Source organism: Eublepharis macularius, chromosome 4 (assembly GCF_028583425.1).
Source record: "Eublepharis macularius isolate TG4126 chromosome 4, MPM_Emac_v1.0, whole genome shotgun sequence".
Taxonomy (NCBI): domain Eukaryota; kingdom Metazoa; phylum Chordata; class Lepidosauria; order Squamata; family Eublepharidae; genus Eublepharis; species Eublepharis macularius.
The window spans coordinates 90,833,918-90,855,435 of record NC_072793.1 but is presented as its reverse complement, the minus strand read 5'-3'; the positions used below and the strand labels follow the sequence as shown (position 1 = coordinate 90,855,435).

At 41.8% G+C, this 21,518-nt stretch overlaps 2 long non-coding RNA genes across 2 annotated transcripts; both read left to right on the top strand.

Annotated features, from left to right (window-relative positions):
- Positions 1-3,274: 3,274 nt before the first annotated feature.
- On the top strand, positions 3,275-9,424 carry LOC129328855 (uncharacterized). Its single transcript, XR_008596898.1, has 3 exons — positions 3,275-3,408; positions 7,062-7,096; positions 9,386-9,424. It is a non-coding gene; the product is annotated as an uncharacterized LOC129328855 (long non-coding RNA).
- A 6,198-nt stretch (positions 9,425-15,622) lies between these two features.
- LOC129328854 (uncharacterized) lies at positions 15,623-20,876 on the top strand. Its single transcript, XR_008596897.1, has 2 exons — positions 15,623-15,927; positions 17,902-20,876. It is a non-coding gene; the product is annotated as an uncharacterized LOC129328854 (long non-coding RNA).
- The last annotated feature ends 642 nt before the right edge of the window (positions 20,877-21,518 follow it).

Below are 21,518 nucleotides of genomic sequence, written 5' to 3'. Positions count from 1 at the left end.
CAATAAAAAAAAAAAAAGAAACAGCTTTTAAAAAATCCAAAATGTCGGGCGTCTTTTCTCTATGGTATTTCTATGATTTTTGTAATCCAAGATGGCTTACTTCCTTTTCTGCTGAAGCCGCGGCTCTTCCCCTTTCAAAGATGGCGATTCCCTTCTTCCTGCCCTCCGGCAGGGGCCGCTTCTCTCCAGCAACTCTATTATTATTACGTACTTCCTGTTTCCCGACTTCCCACCGTAGCTCTCGCGATGGTAAAATCTTCTCACAGCTCCATAACCGCAAGTATTCAAAACAATAGTCCAATTTCTTTAATAACTTCTTTAAACTTAGTCTTTTTTCTAATACAACTCTTGCCGAGTCTTCCCCTCCTTATAATTAGCCTGTTGCAGTTTGAAAATCTACTTTTATTCTTCTTTATTTTTAACAATCTGTCCCGTAACAGAAGATAGTGATCTTTACCTTCTCATTCACTTTCCTTGGGTTGTAATCACTGTTTCAATCTTAATTTTTCCTCTACTCTTCTTTCCCCTATTGATGCTTGGGTACGTAGGTCTTATGCCAACCGCATTGGCCCCGAAACTGCCGCAGAGATCGTAGCCGACCTGTCACAGGGTGGGACCTCAAGGGTCGAGAGCGGGCCCGTTGCGCAGAGCCCCCCCTCGCCCAAGATCAACGCGCCCTGAGGTCTTGAGCGTTCTTTGCCTGCTCTCCGCCTGAGAGCAGTCGGCCGCGGGCTAAATTGCCCCCGCCGGCCGCTTAAAACGGCAGTCCGGTCAGCTCCGCAAGTGGAGCTGCGTCAGACCTCCATAAATCCCAAACGGGAAGTCAAAATTGGACTTATTTCCAAGTAGAGCTGCTCAGGATTGCTCCCTTGTGTATGTCATCATGAATTTTGAAGCAAATATTCTAAAAGTGATATTATTATTTTTTCTATGATGTGGTCATTTAGAAATTTGCATGCTAATTATTTCAGTGAGTGAGACCTCTTCTTCTAATTAATATGAGAATAAAAATGGCAGCTTAGTAGAAATAATTGCTAGTGAACTAGGAAATCCATTTAAAGATCAGCAATATAAATATTTCATTATTAAATGTTAATGTTTAACCAATATATAATTCTGTGGGTTAGAATCAATGAAATATTTGTATTTGTTCATCAATATTTGTAAACTGCATTGATCAATTAACTCTATCAGTAGCTAGATTATATAATTTAATATGTGTGTGTTATGTACCGTCAAGTCGTCTCTGACCTATGGCGACCCTATGAATGAAAAGAAGTTAGCCGTGTTAGTCTGTGGTAGCAAAATCAAAAAGAGTCCAGTAGCACCTTTAAGACTAACCAATTTTATTTTAGCATAAGCTTTTGAGAATCAAGTTCTCTTCTTCAGATGCCTGATACAGAGACCCACTTCAGGCATCTGAAGAAGAGAACTTGATTCTCGAAAGCTTATGCTAAAATAAAATTGGTTAGTCTTAAAGGTGCTACTGGACTCTTTTTGCCTATGAATGAAAGACCTCCAAAACATCCTATCTTTAACAGACTTGCTCAGATCCTGCAAACAGGAGGACATGGCTTCTTTTATTGAGTCAAGCCATCTCATTTTAGGTCTTCCTCTTTTCCTGCTGCCTTCCACTTTCCCTAGCATTATTGCCTTTTCCAGAGAATCTTGTCTTCTCATAATGTGACCAAAGTGCAATAGCCTTAGTCTTGTCATTTTAGCTTCTAAGGAGAATTCAGGCTTGATTTGATCTAGGACCCACTTATTTGTCTTTTTGGCTGTTCATAGTATCCGCAAAACTCTCCTCCAGCACCACATTTCAAATGAATCAATTTTCTTCCTGTCAGTTTTCTTTACTGTCCAACTTTCACATACATACATGGCAATGGGGAATACCATAGTTTGCATTATCTTGATCTTGGTTCCCAGAGAGACATCTTTATCTTTAAGGATCTTATCTAGCTCCCTCACAGCTGCTCTTCCAAGAATTTAATAAGACATAGCAAAAGAATCTGGGTAGAGGCGGCAGGGGTAGAGAATCTGGGTAGAGGCGGCCTCTTAGTCCATTGCTCCATTCCTCATCAATCTTTTTAGGGGGCAGGGGTCTTTTTCACTTTACAAATGCATTACTCTACTAGTTACCCTACACAGCAGGAACCTCAGCCTTGTCTGCAGAATGCACATTTCACTGCCATTGTGATAGGCACTTGATCATGGAGTTGCTATTAGAGAGCACCATTGAGGGCCTGCAAGGTGTTGCATGAAGTGAAATAAAGTAATGGGAAATTCCCTCAACGTAAATCATTTTCTCTAGGATACTATAAATGCTTCAGTGCTTGATCAGACCACTTTCCCTCTAGCTCCCTGTTTTCCTTTCTTTAACAATTTTTCATCTGCTCTCAACATTCTGAAGGCAATGAGAATGTGCTCGGTCCTTATCAGCTCACACAGGAAAAGGTTTTTTTTAAAAAAAATTACAAGCAATTATTTCTATATACAAAGTGTCACCTTACAGTTACCATTTCTGGGTTGGAAAATTCCTGGAGGTTGAGGGTGGAACCATGAGGAAGAAGGGTGTTGGGCAAGGAAGGGATCTCAGTGGGGCATAATGCTACAGAGTCCACCTTCCAAGTAGCCATTTTCTCCAGGAGAACTGATCTCTGTATTTTGGAGATCAGGTGTAATTCTGGTAGATCTTCAGGCCCCCACCTGGATGTTGACAATCCTATTCAAGTATGCTGACATTCTGACCTTATCTTCAAGATCCCTTTTTTGTCTTCATTATAGGCTCTTCAACATAAAGTTTGCTATTAAAGTGGAGTAAGCATGAGGGCGGCAAGGAATTGTGTGGGGATGGGGATGGGTGAGGATATGATTTGGAAATTTTGCTTCCACTGTGATCCAAATATCTCCCTCCAAGATAAATTGATTACATTGGGTTGAAATTTACTGAGCATCCAGTTTGTAATTCCTGATCTTGTATAAATCAGGACATACTTCTAACTAACAATCTCAACATAAATAATACACTTGGGACTTTCTTTGTTACTGAATGTTGCCTTGAAGTCTTTTGCTGATAAAGTAGTTATCCTGCAAGCTGAGGTTGGGTCAAGACAATCATGGGAGTTGCTCAAATATTTGACAAGTTTTCTGCCTTTCATGCTTAATGACAAAGAACTGCAAGTTGTGGCTTGCAAATGACCTCAACAAATATTAGTAATTGTTCACAGCAAAAAAAGGGGATGTGAATGGCTTTATGGAAGGATATGGAAGGTATAGCTGCATGTATAAATGCCAAGAAATTCTGTTGGTGGAACCATTTCTTCATCTGAGATGAATGAACTGCTTCCACAATGAAGAACACAGGTGTGCTTGTGGTCCTTTATGTAGCTCTTTGCTATTTCTTAGGTGAGTATCAGCATATAACTTAGAGTGGGTTTCCTTGTGACAGATGGTTGCAAGCCAGAAAAAAAATTGTTAGCTAAATGATACTGATTTTGATGGAATGGTACACTGGATTCCCTTTAGATTGTGCCCACTGCCTCTACAGAATCTACTCAAAAGCCATTACTGGAGTGGAGTCTCAGAAATCTATATACTATCTTAGAAAGAAGTATCAAAAAGTAGGAAGAACTGCCTGTTTCCTATAACGAGTTTATAAAAGTAGGATGAAATGTTTAGTCTACAAGGCGGAAAATTCTATGCATTCTCAATTTAATCAAAAACAGTTCTATTAAGATCAACTACTGAATCTAAAACTAGAATTCTCATAATATATAAAGAGTGCTACGGAGGCTCAAGCAGCTCCTAGAAGCTCCTGCTATTGAACTTCTCTCTCTCAAATCCTTATTTTGTATATGCCTTGTAGAGTAGACAGTCATGCAAATATTCTTGCACACATTCACATGAATTCTCAATGGTGGCTCCACCTTGTGGAATGGATTGCCTAAGGAGGTCACAAAGGTCCCTCCTCCCTTCTGTCATTCTGAAAAATGTGCAAAACTGTAATGTTCAAGATGGCATTTTAAAAATGAGGTGAGAATGGTAGTAAAATGAGCATCCCAGGATGTCACCATTATAATGAATTAGGGTTGTAGTCTACTGCACCGATTAATTGAGATACCACCTGCTTTTACTACATTGTCTTTACCTTTTAATCCACTTTTTGTTTATAGTATACCTGTCTTGGACAGTTTGTTGTTTGCAATGTTTTCTAATTCTGTAATTCTAGTCCTGTTGCATTATTCATTGATTGTTTTGTGCTGTCTGATGGCACTATTTTCTGTAATCTGCCTTGAGTCTCAGTAAGAAAGGCAGACTATAATTAAAATAAATAACATTAAGATTAAAAACATAGGAATTCAGGACTTCTTGCATTCTTGTATACAAATATATAAGAACAAACTGTGGACAAGGGTTGCAATTAGAGGTGGGCATGGTCTGGAAAATGGACCTAAATTAGACACGGTCCGGTTCATGGTTCATAAATACACAGTTCATGGGACTCTACTTTTTCATGAATTTTGGTCTGTTTGGGCCAGTCCATTGGTCCATGGCCTGTTAGTCCAGATATCCTGGCCCCGATCTAGCAATTCCCTAAGCAATGGAGGGGATGTCCGCAGACCTTTTGCAGACCTTAAAAACTTAATAGGCAGCTCTGCTTGCTGAGCAGAGAGCTCTCATTCTGCTCTATGGAGCAAGCAGCAAGAATTAATTCCCTAGGCAACAGCTGGGAAGATGTCTGTGCGGTGAGTAAGGGGGTTCTTCCCCCACTCTTTTCTGTTTGATTTTGCCTCATTACAACTTTTTGGTGCTGCTAGCCAATGCAAGTCAATTGGCATTTGTGACTCCAGTATCTACTGGAAGTTTCCTGGGGATGTAACTTGGATGTCCGAAATACAATCCTGACCAAACTTGGAGGGTGGTTGGAGGAGAGGCTGCTGAAGATTCTCTGTGAGTCTGGGCTCTCTGGGTGTGAAGGGGCAGAGCAAGGGCTGCCAGAAGTGACAGACCACAGACCATTGAACCAGTCCGTGAACTGGGCTGGTCTGTGAAAAATTCGTGGTCTGTGGTCCGTGAAAATCAACGGACCATGGGCCGACAGTCTGTGGCGTTTTCCCAGTCCATGCCCACCTCCAGTTGCAATCCTCCAGGTGGGGCCTGAAGGTCTCCCAAAATTACAACCAGTCTCCAGACTACAGAGATCAGTTTTCTTGGATAAAGTGATAGCTTTGGAGGGCAGATTCTATAGAGTCACAGCCCACCTGAGCTAACTCGACCCTTCCTATGCTCTACCCCAAATCTCCAGAAACTTTTCAACCCAGAATTGGCAACCCCAGGCAGTGCTGGAATCAGTAGTGCTGTACCCTTTGGATCAACGGGTGTGGTGCCAGCTGAGATGGGCCTAGTTGTGCCAGCCAGGCCCAGTTATCTGGTTAGTGAGACTCCAGTGGTCACCTCTGGACCTGTCCCCAGTGAGTCCTCCTCCATAATTGGACATGATAGGAGAGTGGGGCTGTTTTGGCCTCCAAGTTCTCCTACCAGGTTTCTGTTTTAGAGAAGCCAAGACTTAGAAGTCGGGTTGCCAGGCCGAGGGTTTCTGAGATCCAGTGTGGTATTGTGGTTAGAGTGTCAGACTAGGATCTGAGATACCAATGTTAAATCCCCATTCTACCCTGGAAGTAGTCTATTCCCCTTTTCTGTTGTAATGGCCAAACATGCCTGTTTGCCCCTTTCTCTGACTCTGCATGTCAGAGCCAGAGAAAGGGGCAAAAGGCTGCACCTCTACTGCCATTTCCTTTGGCAAAATCAGTGCAGGAGAGAAGATAGAAGCTCCTCCTCCTCCCTTGCAGGGCTCTAGTGCCAAAGGGAACAACTGAGCACCTTAAAGGTAAATTCCCCAGTTCTTATGTGTTACACTGAGTTAGACCAGGCACCCCTGTCCAGACTGGTGTCACATGCAATGTCTAGTTTGGACCTTGAATATCTGGTGGAATGAGAGAAATCAGCAGGATATGGCTACCTCTTCTTTCTATATATGCTATGTAGGAAGAACAAAGTAATACATTCCGAGGTTGAAGTGGCTCCAAATGTTAGAGGGAGCACAGAGTCCTTTGCAACAGAAGAGAGGAATAGACTCCTATGGCTGGACATACAACTTGGCATAGCAAACCATGCCTGGGTGGGGCAGCACTTTGGACATGAATAAAGCAATGGAGCACTTCAGAGATAAGTTCCCCAGTAATTATGTTTAATAGCGAGTAAGGAAAGGCACCCATGTCCCAACTCATTTAACATATAATGTCTAGTCTGGACCTGAAATGTGTACTATATATATGTTCTTATCTAGCATCAACATACCTACTTGCCTTTCTCAGAGGCTTCTAGTATTCATATAGAAGCCCCACTACCTTGTTTCCTTCTCTAGTTGCCTGTGGCATGTTCACTTACCCTATGGCCCTTTGGCCTTCATAAATGGCAACCATTCCCTGCTGCTCTTTCACTGTCGAGTTCAAGCTACAGTGGCATTAGATGGTGGAGCACAGAAATCTTTTCTGTTTTTCTTTTCAGTTTGGTTACATGGATTGTAGGATACTCCCCTCCTCTGAAGCACTACTGGATTGGTGAAAATGGAAAAGTCTAAGAGTGATTCTATTTCCTTTTTGCAAAACTGTAGAGGGAAGAGAAAGCCTGTTACCCTTTAAAGTAGCTGGATATGGCTGAAGTTGAATTATGCCTGACATGAGGAGAATTCTGAAATGGTAGTCATGTTAGGGTTGATTCTCTTGTAAGGGACTGGAAAGGACCAGGTTGTTACACATAATGAATGAAAGAGGCCAGAGGTTCCAAGCTTGCTTGGGATGTAGATAAACAAAAGTATAATGAAATAGATCAGTAATAAATCATCAAGGAGGAAGCAGTATGAGACCTAAGAAAATTGACCAACATGGTAAAAGATTATAATATGGCAGAACACGTTAAGAAAAACCAATCCAAGTTTCTCAAAAAAAACACGCTGATTTGATCTCATTGTGCTAGGTGTGTGTAATTTTTTTTTCTAGGAGTGAACAGTAATGATGAAAATGATGAAAATAAGGTGAGTACTTTTATAAAACAAACTTAAAAAAAATGTAATTGTGTATCATTGCTAAATTGATAAATTTCAGCAAAATATAAAAAAGGAGTGAAGAATCGTCTGCCTGTGATAAATATTTTCTATAGTAGTTCTGAGTATGTCCCAGTATCAACATGAACAGATAATAATGACTGTTATTTTAAAAGCAAAGAAATCTATTTATCTGTCGTTCATATCTAACACCATATTCATTTAATTGTCACAATAATGTGACAATTATTGTGGTATCTAACACCATATATGGTATCTAACACCATATTCATTTAATTGTCACAATAATGTTTGCAAAGAGTAAGGAGGGCAGAGAATATTCATGTGCGGTCTGAAACACAGGGGGTGAATGTTGCCCCAACCACTTTAAATGGTGCCCTTTGATGAAATAGCTGGCTTGGACTTTTTCAAAGCTTAGAGCAGGTCTTTTCAGCGCTGCTCTGAGCTTTGAAAGAGTATCCAGGCTGGCTATTTCATCCAAAGGGAGGGAGGCAGAGGGAGCTCCCTCCCATTGGATGAAATAGCCGACTTGGACTTTTTCAAAGCTCAGAACAAGGCTTTTCAGCATTGCTCTGAGCTTTGAAAATATCTAAGCTGGCTATTTCATCCAATGGGAGGGAGGCAGAGGGAGTTCCCTCCCATTGGGTGAAATAGCTGGCTTGGACTTTTTCAAAGCTTAGAGCAGGTCTTTTCAGCGCTGCTCTGAGCTTTGAAAGAGTATCCAGGCTGGCTATTTTCCTCCCATTGGGTGAAATAGCCAGCTTGGAGGTTTCAAAGCTCAGAGCAGAGCTGCTGCTCTGAGCTTTGAAAATATCCAGTCTGGCTTTTTATCCAATAAGAGGGAGATAGAGGGAGCTCTCTCCCATTGGGTGAAATAACCCGCTTGGAGTTTTTCAAAACTCAGAGCAGGGCCTTTCATCTAATGGGAGGGAGGCAGAGGGAGCTCCTTCCTCTTGGGTGAAAAAGCCAAGGCATTTCCCTTGCCCTTGGATCAGCTGTTTGGCGGGGATTTCTCCACCAAACACCTGATACCAGTTTAAATGCCCCTTTCCCTGCTGCTTTGCAGGGACAAGGAAAGGGGCATTTAAACCCTTGACCCGAAGCTTCCCGAAGCAATATGAATTGCTTGGGGAAGCTTTGATTGGGGTTTCCGAATCGAGCCCAGCATGCTGGGCCTGATTCGGAGGTCTCAAATCTTTGAAAATCGGGTCCAATTTGGGTATTTTTCCCAAATTGGAAACCCGAATTGCACACCCCTAATTGAGGATAGGAATAAAATTCTGGGTGGTATTTTTCATTCCCAGTACCACAGGACAATTGTTGACCATTTCCAATTCTAACAATATTTTTCCTAGCATTCACTATTGCTCTCAAATTTCTAAGAAAGGGGAGAATAACAAGAAAATCTTTCAAAAGGCAGAGAACTGAATATTGGGAACAATTTTTCTGCAACTTAGGGTGCTGTCCTTGTTTTTGATTTTTAATATGAAAAGTCTCTTCAGCAATCATAGTTACCTTTGTGGTTGGTTGGATTTCCATGGATCTTCCTTATTCTCATGGCTAAATGAGGCACCTACATTTTTGCTGATTCTTACTCTCCTGCAGCTTTCATTGAGGCATGGCAGCTACTTGGCCTAGCAGACACTTTGTCTTGTCTTTCCTGTAACTACATGCTGCCTTTATTCATTCTGTTCATTTTTATTCCCTTGCTGGTCCTATGGAGCAAAAATACATTTGTTTATTTACTTCATTTATATCTCAACTTCCTTCCCAATGGGTACCCAATGTCACTTACATTGTTCTCCTCCCCTGTATTTTATCCTCCCCAACCCTCTGAGGTAGCTTATGCTGAAAGTGTGTGATTGGCCCAAGAGCACATAACAAACTTCTAATGCCAGACTGGTGATGCAAACCTGGTTCTCTAAGATCCTGTCCATCATTCTAACCACTATACAACACTGGCTCACATATGAACAAACATAATGCTGGGAAGGGAATACCTTTAAAGTGCTGTTCTAGACTCAGAACCAGTAAATGGTATCGTCAGCCCTGCAATTGCAGGATCCATACTTTTGCAACAGAATCAAATTTCTTTTTCCTGTAAAAGAACTGAACATAGCCCTGTTTAAATGAGAAGCAGAGATATGAAAATGCAAGACTTCTCTATCCTACAGGTAAAATCTCTAAAACTTGGAAGAATCTTGTAGAAAGATGACCTAATTAATTGCTATAATGATGAACTTTATATTCTTTTTGCAGGTTTATTGTGACAAGTACATGGTTTTTCAACAATTCATTAGCTCAGAGAACAGTATTACCCAAAAGGAAGGTTTCCTTGTGAGGCAGAAGAATTAGCAGTAAGAAGAAGGCACTGAGAGGGGATAACTGAGAGATCTCCATCAATGTATACGAAGATTGTCCCGGCTAGAGAACCCTTTTCAATGACCAGACAGATCTTTCAACCAAAAAGGGGATTTTTATTGAAAATAACAAAGATCAGCAGCACACAACATACACACACAACACGGATTAAGAGCTAACTAGAAAGAGAGTTTGAGGAATTGGGTGATATTTACCATCCAGACATCCGGGAGAGAGGAGGAGCATTGAGCGGTTTGCGCTTCAAGGCAGAGAGACTCAAACAGAGGTTTGAGGGTGGATGCTGGATCCAAAGCATGCACACAGCTTATGGCAAAGGGGCAGTCTATTTTATACCGTAGATACTTCCCCGGGGCAAGATTGCATCTTCTGCCCCAAAAACAAAGACTTGAGTGGTTGTTCCCAGGGTGGGACAAAGGATTGAGAAGTTGTCTCCGGGTTGAGACAAAGAGCTGGCCAACTCTCTCCAAGTGGGACAATAAGCTAGTATATTGTCTCTGGGGTGTGACAATAAATTAAAGTTTGATTAGGTCTTCCCAGGTGGAACTAAAGTTATCAATTATGATTGACGACCTGGATCACCTAAGAATAGGAAAGTGGTTAAGAGGAGATCAATAGGGTGCATTCTGTTGATTAATTCAGGAACTCAGAGAAGGTAGTATTGTATCAGGATCCTTAGCGTGCCCCCAGGGCATGGGAGGGGGTGAGCTGGCCTCACCTATTATTTCCCACGTTTGCATGTTCCATCTCCCAGCTGCAATCTGGCTTCCATGTTTCTGCCTGCCTTTAGTGCTTGAAGCATGTTAAGAGATTAGAGTCGGCTTAGGATGCTTAGAGTCTTCTTAGGATGGCCCTGATTAGAGTCTGCTTAGGGATTAGAATCTGTTTGGGATTAGTGTCTGTTTAGGATGGCCCTGAAAACATTGCAGCATTGCAATGTTAGGTAAAACTAACAGTTTTACATAGCATCAGAACAAGTCAGACTAAGTCAACAATTGAGTGGAGCTACAGCAACTATGAAATACTACCAACCAGCCATGGTAATCTGTATTGCACACATTTACGAAGCAAGTAAACTTTGTTTCACTTTTCACATGGTAGACTAATTGTCTCTCTTTACCAAATGAGAAATTAAAAAATTAGCAGCACTCAACAAATATCTTTCGGAGAGTTACATAGGAACAAAAATTTTGACTGTACATTTAACTGTTCTTAATCCAAGCAATCAAAGTCCTCACGCTGTGCTATTATCACATCATTTTCACATTGTGTGTACAAATGTCCTCCTCCCTCCAAAATGTTCTGAAATCCACTTCCTATCCTAAGCCCAGGAAGCCAGTTCTTCTGGAGGTCATAGTGGGGAAAGGATTTGTTGTGCCATAGGTCCCTGTTGGCTGAGGCACGTGACATCATTTCTGATAGTTGGCATAACTGCCTGTTCCATGTCTGTGCCTGTTCCATTGTCTGCCTGTTCCATTGTCAATTAACTAAAAACTGGTCTGTAGAGAGTGATTACCTTTTCAAGTACTACTGAAGAAGTCTACCATTGCAACCATGTTAATCTTCCTCTCAGAAGGTTCTCACAGGGGTTGTAAGGACTTTTTTGCTATTTTTTCTTTTCCTTTGGGCTGTGAAGGTGACATACTCCCCCTTTGTGAAGGTGGAACCTTATTTTAAATGGGAGCTATGTATATGACTTGTGCTGGACTTGGGCTACTGCACTACATATCAACCTATCAAGGGTTGTATTGTCGAAGGCTTTCACGGCCGGAGAACGATGGTTGTTGTGGGTTTTCCGGGCTGTAATGCCGTGGTCTTGGCATTGTAGTTCCTGACGTTTCGCCAGCAGCTGTGGCTGGCATCTTCAGAGGTGTAGCACCAAAAGATAGAGATCTCTCAGTGTCAACACTGAGAGATCTCTATCTTTTGGTGCTACACCTCTGAAGATGCCAGCCACAGCTGCTGGCGAAATGTCAGGAACTACAATGCCAAGACCACGGCATTACAGCCCGGAAAACCCACAACAACTATCAAGGGTTGCTTCCACACATGTTGGATAATCCACTTTCAATACTCTTTAGTGAACATTTGAAACTGATTTTCCATGTGTGGAACAAAAAATCCACTTCTAAAGGATTGCGAAAGTGCATTGAAAGTGCATTATTCAACGTGTGTGGAAATGACCAATAGAGTGGTTGTATTGTCGAAGGCTTTCACGGCCGGAGAACGATGGTTGTTGGGGGTTTTCCGGGCTGTATTGCCGTGGTCTTGGCATTGTAGTTCCTGATGTTTCGCCAGCAGCTGTGGCTGGCATCTTCAGAGGTGTAGCACCAAAAAACAGAGATCTCTCAGTGTCACAGTGTGGAAAAGATGTAGGTCATTTGTATCTACTCAGGAGGGGTGGGGTTGAGCTGAGTCATTCTGTAAGAGTTTCCCAGGGTGTGGAATGCTAATGGCGGGAGGCTTCACTGCATCCTGAGGAGGTTCTTTTGCATATGGATTGGTGCTTGATGTGCTAATCTTCTCTGCAGGGCTATTGTCGGGTGTGGAGTGTTTTGTTGGCCTGGTGTTTTTCAGAACTGGAGCCCATGCTCTGTTCATTCTTAAGGTTTCTTCTTTCCTGTTGAAGTTTTGCTTATGCTTGTGAATTTCAATGGCTTCCCTGTGCAGTCTGACAAAGTAGTTGGAAGTGTTGTCCAGTATTTTGGTGTCCTGGAATAAGATACTGTGCCCTGTTTGAGTTAGGCTATGTTCAGCCACTGCTGATTTTTCAGGCTGTCCAAGTCTGCAGTGTCTTTCATGTTCTTTTATTCTTGTCTGGATGCTACGCTTTGTGGTCCCGATGTAAACTTGTCCACAGCTGCAGGGTATACCGTATACTCCTGCAGAGGTGAGGGGGTCTCTGCTGTCTTTTGCTGATCGTAGCATCTGTTGTATTTGCAATCCATATGCAAAAGAACCTCCTCAGGATGCAGTGAAGCCTCCCGCCATTAGCATTCCACACCCTGGGAAACTCTTACAGAATGACTCAGCTCAACCCCACCCCTCCTGAGTAGATACAAATGACCTACATCTTTTCCACACTGTGACACTGAGAGATCTCTGTCTTTTGGTGCTACACCTCTGAAGATGCCAGCCACAGCTGCTGGCGAAACGTCAGGAACTACAATGCCAAGACCACGGCAATACAGCCCGGAAAACCCCCAACAACCATCAATAGAGTGGTTATTTGGAATATATTTATATAGCCTGTACGCAGTGTTCCTGCTAATGTGAGCATGTGAGCAATTGCTCACAGATTCTGACTCCTCCACTCACAGATACTCAGCTGTAGCTCACATGTATTAACTCTCAGGTGGCTCCGCCCTCCCACTCAGCTGGCGTCAGCAGGCAGGCCCAATAGGGATGAAGCAGGGATGGAGCCTTGTCCTGCTTCTCTCCTTCCTTCCCAGCTGTGGCTGGCTTAGCCCTCAGGGTGGAGGCAGAGAGCAACTCCAGTTGCTGCCAGCTCTCTAGCTGGGGAACAGAGCAGAGCCAAGCGATGGGGCCCAGCCTGACCCCACTGGGATCACCTCAGTCCCAGAGAGCAGAGGAGAGGAGGTGGTACCTCAGCCGCTGCTGTGGTGAAGGTGTCATTTAACTTGGCCTTGGTGCAATAGGAGGCCGGAAAGAAGAAGGACGAGGAGGGGAAGGAGGGCAGAGAGCTGGGCCAGGTGCTCATCATGCCTGTTGATGGCCAGATGAGGAGGAGAAGACCATTGTGGTGTTGAAGGAGGCTGGTTGGACTTTACCATTGATGAGGCCTCCTTTTTGAGGGCTCTTCCAAAGTGGCTTTTACAGCCTGAAATGCAGACTTGGCCAAGAACCAGATCTGGCTGCCCCGTCTCAGCAAGCTGAGCATCTCCATCTAAAATGTAATCAATTAATGTAGACCAGAGTAATTCTGCATAGGATTGCACTGTTGGGGGTTTATTTTAGCGCGGCTGCTTTGGGGCTGGCTCCAGCTTAGTGCTCTCATTTTCCTTTTTTAAGCTGCCTTCTTCTTTGCAGGCTCACAGCCCTTCTTTGCACCCCCACCAAATCTGCACCCCCACCAAATCTGGATCTGAAGCCTCCAAGGGCAGCTGTGCCTGGCTTGCCTTCTCTCCTACAGCAAAAGCCGAGGAAAGGCCTCCTTGTTCACAGAGGAGTCTGTAGGTGCAGAATTAAATAGGAAGCCTTGAAGATTTTGCAAGATTTGAGTCCAGTGGCACCTTAGAGACCAACAAGATTTTCAGAATATGAGCTTTCCAGAGTCAAAGCTCTCTTCTTCAGATACAAAGAAAAAGGGAACTTTCATTCTCAAAAGCATATACCCTGAAAATCTTGCTGGTCTCTAAGGTGCTACTGGACTGCTGTTCTACTGCAGAGCAACACAGCTACCAAACTGAAACTTTTTGGGTGCCACAAAGTCTCCTTTTTCACGTTGTCCAAAACCAGGGGTTACTGGCCAATTCCAGAGGTTTAGGGTTTGATCCTGTTCATGTTAACTGGCTTGCAACCTGCTGATGGGCCCAGTTTTAGAATGATGATAGATCAAAGCATTCTGGAAATGTTTGCTCTTGTCATCCTGACTTCTTAAAAATTATGTTGTTTTCTGTTTGTGAGCCGCCTCAAGCAGCTCTCTGTACAAGTGGTACATAAATATTCTAAAGAAAAATCAAAGCTTGCAATTCTGTATTTGCATGTCCTATCCCTCTGAGCTGCAACACTGTGCAGATCTTATTTATTTGCCCCAGAAAACTGGCAAATGGACTTCAGGCTATTGAAGTTGCATGCACAAAGTTACTACTATACAAAGTATAATGTGCCAGGTCTGCCATTCCTCAGCTTCTGTTTAAAATGAAAGGGGTAGATAAGCCATATTTTCTTTGTGTCATGGAGAAGAGTAGAAGTCTACGAGAGAGATACTGCAATTGGACAGCTATTATGTGTTTTGTAATTGTCTAAAGCACAATTGTTCCAAATGTTGTATGGTGTCAGATTTCTGGGTGCTTGTATAGAGTCATGGCTAACTGCCTGAGCTGAGAAATCCACAGTCAGAATCATACCTGAACCACAAGAAAGCCAGTCAGCATGAATGTCCAGTGGTGCCTTAAAGACTAATTTTTATTTCAGTATGAGCTTTTGTGAGTCACTGTTCACTTCTTCAGATGTGGAAATCAAGCTTAGAATCCTTCTTAAGGGGCAGGGTGGGCAGGGTGGGGATTAAGATCAAGGAGGAATCCTGTCATGACTCTTTCAAGCGCAGATTCATTATGTGGAAAAAGAAAACGTGAAAATGATTCTCAGGTTGATTTCCATGCATATCTGAAGAAGTCAGCACTGACTCACAAAAGCTCATCTTGAAATAAATGTGCTAGTCTTTAAGATGTCACTGGGTGTCTGCTTTATTTTGCAGCAATGGACTAACACAGCTACTCTTTTGCAATCAGCATGAACATATCCATTTTTATACAGAAGTGTACTCTGATTTTTGTGGCCCTTTCACCTATTGGGACTAGATGGTCTTGGACAACTGTTTTTTATTGTTAATTTGTTTTGATTGTAATCAAAATGTATTACATGGTTTTTGTTTTTGGATTCTACAGAGACTAGAAATCAATGAGTTCAGACTAGAGTAACTTTGTACAGGATTATACTGTAAATCTCTCCACCTACCTGTTGGAATCTTGTTGGAACAGAGAAGCGAACATGTGCCTAGGATGGGATGCAGCCCTAGCACATATTCTCAGATATATATTTGTATATCAAATAGTTAGGAAGGAGAAGTATTAATAACTTTACGTGCAGAATAATTTAGTTTGATATTTAGCATCTATGTTTGAATGACTGCTTGAATGGTTGCTTCTAAGTGAGAAACAATACAAATTAGTTTGTAGTTTGTTTGTATGTTTAGTATGTTTGTAGACTAAACAATTTTTTTTAAAAAAGGAGGCATGCTCAAAACTTTAATGCAAGTTGTTGTTTCAGCTCACAAAGTAGATTTTTAGCTCACAACACTGCACAGCTTAGAGGGAACATTGCCTGTATGGCATTATACCCCTATCAATAGAGAGGCATGAACATTAAAAAAAATCAAAGCCCTTCATATCTTAGGTTAAATGGGGCAAACTTAAATTTAATATTTGTTCTAATAATTTCCTACATTAGTTGTTGTTGCTGAGTGTTTAATGTTATCCTATCAACCTTGTCTTCATAAGGAAGAATACATTTTCCTAAGAGAAAAGTTGGATTCAGTGAGAGCTGTTTTACTCTTTCTAGGAGACGTATTGTGGGATAAAGGTTTATTCAACACCAGTGTGCACCAGAGAGAATAATCCTCACTGTGGGTCAGATGGTAAAACCTATAACAACAAGTGTGAATTCTGCAGCGCTGTCTGGTAAGTAGATTTCCATTGGTTTCCAGATCCAATTCAAAGTGCTATTGTTAATCTTTAAGGCATTAAACAAACTTGGACTGGTGTATCTGAGAGATCACCTGCAGCCATGTGAATCTGTCCATCATCTAGTGCTGACAGCAGAACTCCGAAAACTGATTTATCTTTTGTTTTTTCAAATTTTTTTTAAAAAGAATTATAAATTTTCTTAATTCATATCAGTAAACAAATGCTCTAGCAATCATAATATCATCTAAGAATTGATGCTCTACATTGAAACAACCCTCTCATATTTAAATATTTGACAATAACAGGTGATTCTAGATACTCTAAAATCTGCAGATCTTTTGCTACAGCTATATAAAGGAAGTTGACAGGTGTAACATCCTTCCAGGATGAGGGGAGGGACAGCTGAAAAATGTGCCACCATGCTTATATGAATCACACCTGGGAAATTATTGTAGTTGTGTCTACTATTATGTTTCATTATCTCTGCAGCTGCAGTCATGGGGCTACTCAGGGGGCATATACATCATTTGTGGATTTGGCATAATGAATCTCTGTCAATCTAACAGCTTAACTTTAATTCACTTCTGTTCACAAGGAGTGCTCCAAGACATGTGTCATAATGTTATAGAACAGCAGATTCATCAGGATAGGGTAGCCAGGGTCTAAGTTAGGATTGCCAGCCTCCAGGTGGAATCTGGAAATTTCCTGAAATTACAACTGATTTCCAGACGACTAGATAGCCCAGGTGAGCCTGATCTCATCAGATCTCAGAAGCTAAGCAGGGTTGGCCTTGGTTATTAATTAGATGGGAGTCCTCCAATGAAGACCAGGGTTGCAGAGACAAGCAATGGCAAACCACCTCTGTTAGTCTCTTGCCATGTAAACCCCATTGTGGGTTGCTATAAGTCAACTCTGACTTGAGGGCTCTCTCCATCAGATGTATGACTAAGAGCCAAGCCACAAGTGACGAGTGACACTTGAATGGCAAGTGAACAGACTCACTTGTATTCCTCCCTGTTCACTTGTGCTCCACTTGATCACTTGCCATTCAAGTGTCATTCGTCACTTATAGTTTGGCCCTAAGTTACCTTGACATTTCTCCCTGAGGAATTGTCACAAGACAACAGGAATGTTAAACAAAGAATGGTCTATTGTATTAGCACAGACTTCAGTTCTGTCCCCTCTCATCCGCCTGTTCTTGGTATGCTTTCACAGACTGAGCTGAACATTTAATCCTTTTCCTCAAACCTGGGTAGGATTCTGTAGGATGAATAATGTTTTTTGGGGGGGGGGGCAAATTAGGCACTTCCCACTAAGCCAGCATTTAACCAATCAATTAATGGAGCACACCACTGTTTTTTAGGACTTCAGGCTGGAGTGTTAAAAATAATCCATCCTCCCCATCACTGACAGTATAGCCAGGTGAACTTCCTCCCATTTATCACCATAAAAATTGGAGCTTAAAATGAAGATTTTATGGCTAGATTCACAGATGAGTGTGCACTTTCCCTGAGGCAAAATTCTTCCAGAATTTAAATCCCTTGCTATTCTTTGTTGTTTTCTATGACGGAGACACCAAAAATATAGCAAGGGATTTAAATTCTGGAGATTCAGTATGGGGATTGTGCAAGGACTGTGGATCATTCCCATGTTCACCTTCCCCTAGCAGTCCTTCTAACCCTGTGGAAGCTTATACCTGGGGTAGTGGGATCCACATAGAGTAATAGCCATAAAGGTTGGGAGGCTGTAGGGAAGGGAGAGAGGTGATATAGTTCCCTTGCTTCTCTTCTGTCAGTGGATCTCCACTTACAGAAGAGGCAGGAAGGATCAACGCCTTCCGCTAATGGATTGTAGAATCCAGCCTAGTTTCTTAGCATTGTGTACCATTGAGCTCTGATAGAAAATCATATAAACTATGCTGCTCAAAGGAAGATGGGCATTAACGGTTTTTCTTTTTTTCCTTTGTAGGGAAAACAAGGAACCTCTTACTCTCAAGCATTTGGGACAATGTGGAAGTACTGACTGATTCTCCAAGAATGATAAAATCATAGTATAGGAACCAGTGAACCGTATTCTTGTCTAACTACCCCACTACTACAATTTTTACCCATCAAACCCTCCACAGATCAACCTACATAAAGAAACTTCTTTTGGCCTAAGCTTAGATCTCACTGAGATAGAAAACTTTTATCTGGGCTGTATCACTTCAAACTGTACATGAAGAATTACTGAATGCTCCTCCATTCATAAAAATTAATCTGTGAAGATACAAAATTATCACATCAAGAACAATACTAGGCTCAGGAAATACATAAATAAGGTAGCAAAAAAAAAATCTTCTCGCCACTCTTATTTCTTTTTAAAGATGCAAAGCATAATGGCACCAGTATTCCCTTTTTATTGGCCTTTTCCACACAGGGCTTTTTCATAGGTCCTCACCCCGTACAGCTTTGATCTATCCCCTGAGTTCTGCATTCATGGTTGTTCAGTCTTTAAATTGCTTCCCATAATCTTTAAAGTTCTGCATGGTAAAATTCTGTATCCGCTGCAGACGTTGTCTTTCCCTGGGTGTTCTGTGTTTTTGGCCCTGCACATTTACCCCAATGGGTTTTTTTTACAGCAAAGGTAAAAGATGGCTTTTTTGAAGTGCAGAAAGTTTTCTTTGGTGTAAGCCCGGCCCTGCCTTTTGTCCTCCTGCATCCTGATTGGTAGAATACCAATGTATAATCACACCATCCCCTGCTTCTTCTCCCATCACTGTCAGCCCTCATTCTTAAAAACAAAACCTCATCTGTAATGATTTCAAGTAAATGTGTGCATGTATCTTTAAATGCTTGGTGTGAGATAGGTGAAGAGTGGGGGTGAAAGAGAAGGATATGATTGGTTGATGACTGAGAGTGGGCGGAGTGAATGCAGTTTGAGACTGACAGGGCAGAGAGAAAAGTTTGAGTCAGAGGAAAGCAGGCTAGCTGTGTGCTGCCTGAGTATACTGAAGTATTTATGAGAGAAATATAACTTGTGTGGAACTTGAACTGAGCATGTTTGTGAAAGGACACTCAGTCAGGGAAAGAGAGGCCAGCTGTGTGCTGCCTGAGCAGGTTTCATATTTCTGTGAATGAGAGTTAGAGAGGCTAGCTGTGTGCTGCTTGAGGAGTTTAAGCGTTTCTGTGAGAGAAATATTGAGTTACAGAAAGAGGCTAACTGTGTGTGAAACCTTAGAAGAGATCTGCGTGAATGAGTTTATAGGAAGTAACTTTAAGAACCGAGAACTACATTTATGAAACCGATACGCTTCTTGACTAAATAAAAGTTTATTTTGTTTTGTTATATCCCAGAGTAGCTGTCATTGCTTTATCCCATTCCTATCCTCAAGGCCACATAGAACCACGAAGGAGCCTGACGCTTAGGAACATTACCAAAGGGAAAACTTAAATAAAAAATATTGGAATATAATATTCCTGGTGGCAGCAAACTACTCAGAGGGTGTTAAGGGAAAGATTAAAAGCAAAATCGACCCTAGAGAAAGTAAGGGTCATAACATCATCCTTTGTTATTTGTTGTGTGTGCATGCTACCCTTGGCAGTTGATCTTGGCAGTTAATCTTGGCAGTAAATTGTCTTCTCATCAGCACAAACTATCAGGATGACATTTTCTGTAGAAGTCTCTGTTTCCTTTATTTTTAGACCAATTTTTCCTCCAGTTTTTGATTTAAAAATAAAATGTTTATTTATTTTAATTTTAAAAGGCTCTTGTCTTGACACTCCCACTTTAATATATTTTAAAGTTTCCTTCAGGAAAACCTCAGCTAATCAACACACTAATGAAACTGCTGATGTCAGAAAGATCACAGCAGAAAATGGGCACTTTTCTGAGAGCAGAAATGAAAACCAGTCACTACTTTGGTTCAGCTCCTTTAAATGAGGATTTACAAAAGCCCAATGTGGGTCTGATACTCACCAGGCTGAATACCCAGAAAACCTGTTTAGGCTTGTCAGCACCCCTGTGGGGATAGGGGATCCCCTGCCCCACTCTTTAGCCTACCACCTCTCACCTGACCAATGGGGGAGGAGATGCAGGAATGCAGAAGTGGGGCAAAGTGAGCTCTGCACACTGCTGAGTGCCACCACATCTCTCTGGAAATGATGTCATTCCCAGAGTGATGTGGAAGAAATGGGTCACACTAGAGGCTGATTGAGTAAAAACCGGACCCCAATTTAGTGTTTGGGGTCAATTTTTATTCAGTCAGCCCCTGGCATCTCCACGTCATGCTGGGAATCATATAATTCCTGGCATGACATGAGGGCACTCTGTTGGGTATGTGTGCTGTGCACATGCACAAGATAAGTGTCCCTCCAGCACGACTCTCCCCTGTGACTCCCTATTCCCTGCTTTCACCGTCAGGGCACCTGACAACCCTAATCCCACCGTAAGTGAGCATGCAGAAGAGATGGTTGTGTCTCAGAAACAGGTGTGGAAAAATTTGTAATAGGGACACACAGGTTTAAATCCTCACTCAGGTATGGAGCTCAATAGGAGACCCTGAGCCAGTTGCATATATTCAGTCCAGTGTACCTCACAGTATTGCTGTGAGGATAAAAGGAAAGAGGGGAGAACCAAATTTACCTGATTTCCTTGGAAGAAGAATAGGATAAAAATGTAATCAATTGAAAGAGGGGAGGAAAAGCCATTTTACTGCTCCCGCTCCTGAAAAACAACAAAAAAGAAGAATGCTACGTTACAGTTTTCTTCAGTTCAGTCATATGAGCCATCTGCAGCCAGAAGAAATAGAGTACAGGCATTGATTTACCACATCAGTAAGAACAAGGTCTTACTCTCTTCCAGCGAACCTTGCATAGGGACCCACTTTTACCTGATATGTCATAATAGAAGATCTGACTTTTTGTCTGTAAATTTTCTAGCTTCTTAATATAAATTGAGCTATCTTTTGTTGTGTTTTATTTTCTTGATGCGTCTCATACAGACTGATTCTCTGAGGCCAAGTATATAAAATGAATCAGCAGAATATTTACACAGATGTTTTAGTAAATCTCTTCTGTACAGGTCACATTTCTATGGTGTTGGATATAATTCAGAAAAAATTAGAAAAGCCAAGATCCAAAATCATGCATGATCTTCTACATATGCACCAGATATTTATTTAATTTAGATATTTTTACACATTTTTCTTCCCACAACAAGTTGAATGGAGAGAGTGTGACTGTCCTAAGGTCACCCAGAGAGTTTCCATGATAGAGTGCATTAAGTAGGTCTCCTTAAGCAGAAGTCCTCCACTACTAGGGGTTCCAACTTCTTACCACTCCAGTGGGCATGAGACGTCCAGCAAGACGCCACAGAATCCAAGGAGTTACTGATATGGATCAAATAGTTTATTGGAAGGTACGATTACACAATTCTCTATGGAAACAAATGGAATCAAACATATGATACATGAATACATAGGGAAAGTATGGTATTAGAAAATTTTAAAAAATGTGTATGGCTACAGTAATTAATATGGGATATATGAACAGGCACTGCATAATAAAATAATGCATTAGCCTACAGTGAATTTTGAAAATCAGCCC